Genomic DNA, 2500 nt, shown 5'->3' on the forward strand with positions numbered 1-2500 from the left:
AGAGAGAGAGAGAGAGAGAGAGAAAGAGAGAGAGAGAGAGAGAGAGAGAGAGAGAGAGAGAGAGAGAGAGAGAGAGAGAGAGAGAGAGAGAGAGAGAGAGAGAGAGAGAGAGAGGGTGGGGGGAGAGAGCGAGAGGTCGAGATCGAGACGGAGAGAGAGAAAGACTGTGTGAACATTTTCTGGGTGTGAACTGACAGTCGCCGTAACTTATGACTGCTCTCTTCCTTCCCCCCGACATGAAAATATTCATGCTGTTACAGAGAACTGTATTATTATGAGGCCAAGTCTGCCACCAAAGTCCTCGACCACGTCGCCACCAGCTTTTTCTTTAGCTCCATTTTCATTTCGTTTTTCTATGGTTGTGGGCATTGGTAAGGACTCCCCTCCCACTCCCCTCCCCTCCCCTCCCCTCCCGTCCCCTTCCTTCCATTCCATTCCATCAGGGGAAAATCGCATTGATTTCTCGGCACAAACGAGATTGAAGGAAACATTATTTCTGCTCTGCAGGCTTCTGGTCTGAACGTTAGTGTATGATTCTACCCTGTGCCTGAGGTTTCTTCTGAAAGAGAAAGTAGGTACGAGTCTTCGTGTTATGTCGTTGGGGCCAAAAGGTTCTGTTTATAATGAATAAAACAGCCGGGTATTGCTCAGAATGATATGATTAAGTTAAGCACTTACGCAGAAAACGCAAACCATGACTATATTCTAAAGTTTTCTTGATGGGTATTTTTTTCGGGGATGTTTGTGTGTGTGTGTGTTACATGCAAAATGGAGAAAGTAAAGGCAAAACGGTAGGAATGAATCTTAATTTTCGACTTGTGTTTCGTCCTCAAAGGCTGAAACAGTTTCCGAAAACTAATCAAGTATTAAGACACCTTTTGTTGGCATGTATTTACCCTCTCCATTTTTATTGACAGAAATATCCAGAACTTCCACTCTTGTGTACAATGACTCACCAAAGATTTGGGGGTCCTTGAATTGGTCAAGTGGAGATCTAAGTAGAATATCAAAACGGAAGGATAACAGAAGTTGAACGTAATCACGACTCTTTTCTGAGTAGAGGTAAATCTCCATTAACGAAAGAATACTGCGTGCCACTGGTCCGTAAGGGTGTCACTAGAGTCCCTAAGATATTACCAGCACTGAACTTAAAAATTAAACCCCGTACAGGGTTCACTTCTCATGGTAAAAAGATCACTACTAAATCTTGAATTTGTCGCAGACTTCCCGGCTGATAAGAGCATGGGTGACTGTTCTGAAATCACTGCGGGTTAGTTGGTTGTAATGGACTTTATATTTTCACCGGAGATTTTATCCTTTTTGGACAATCTTGTTCCTCGGGCAATACGAGTGTTGGCTAACTTAGTGTGGGAAAGTAAGCAAAGACAATACAGGTTTTCGTGGTACGTTGAGTAAAACCAAAGAAGCAAAAATATAATACATTGCGTTTAAAGACTCGTTTTTTCTTGTGGAAAAAGAAAAGGTCAGTGGTTCATTAGAATAAAGCTTTTACAGGAGTCTGTCTATTATAAACACAACTGATATGGTTCTACAGTCGTGGATCTACAGAAATGATTCCCAAACATCTGTTTGTTTACTCGTATGGAAACCTGACTTATGCCGTGCTGTTTGTCTACCTGCCAGAAAAGAAAGAGAGAGAGAGAGAGAGAGAGAGAGAGAGAGAGAGAGAGAGAGAGAAGATAAGATAAAAAATGAAGAACGAAAAGAAAAAAAAAGACTGAAAGAAAGAATTACTGTTCTATAGGATCTCTTCAGAATTCGCGAAGTTTTCAGGAAACGCGCGTGTAGCAGCACGTGTAGACGTGTAATGCTCTTCATTGACCGCGTATACTTCAAAGCAAACTTTGGCAAGTTAAACACGCTTCTTAGCACCGGAAAAGTCCACGTAATTTTCCTTGGGGGAAAATAATTTATATAAAGATGAAAACTTGACTGAGCTCATAAGTAAATCTGCCCCGATGTGGATATATCAAGTTTCAAACTGGATGACACACTAATGACTTTTGAATTCACGAAGTAATATGAAGAAGAATTTATCTTTACTAACATACAAAGATGAACTGTGTTATATACATAACTTTTAATATATTAAGTTAGTACCATCACAGGAGACAGAAGAGCGGAAATCTATAAATAAACATTACTGGTATTTAATGTTTTCCTTTTTTTGACAAGATTGCGTGGACGGTTTCACTATAGTGTTGGGAAGTGGTAAATATTGTTAGGTCTTGGGGACGCTTTTTCTATAAAAAAAAAAAAAAAAAAAAACGTCGTTAGGTTTCTTACTGGCGGCTGTCCAAAAGGGGAAACGGTTGAAAAATGTGGACAAAGAAAGAAAAAGCGGAGAGATACTTTACATAGGGGGAAGTAACTGCCAATTACGACTTGGTGGTACCAGCATCAGGTGTAGGTGTTTGTTCCAGCTGCTGGTAATTACGAGGAGCGGGGGAACGGGAGGTGGCAGAGGGAGGCTGCGGGG

At 41.0% G+C, this 2500-nt stretch overlaps 1 protein-coding gene across 1 annotated transcript in view; it reads left to right on the plus strand.

Annotated features, from left to right (window-relative positions):
- LOC143019637 (5-hydroxytryptamine receptor-like) overlaps positions 1-2500 on the plus strand; it is a 609452-nt gene that overhangs the window by 9948 nt on the left and 597004 nt on the right. The gene's annotated exons all lie outside the window — the stretch shown is intronic.

The sequence above is a fragment of the Oratosquilla oratoria genome, chromosome 37 (assembly GCF_046742065.1).
Source record: "Oratosquilla oratoria isolate Oo_2021 chromosome 37, ASM4674206v1, whole genome shotgun sequence".
In the NCBI taxonomy this organism is placed as follows: domain Eukaryota; kingdom Metazoa; phylum Arthropoda; class Malacostraca; order Stomatopoda; family Squillidae; genus Oratosquilla; species Oratosquilla oratoria.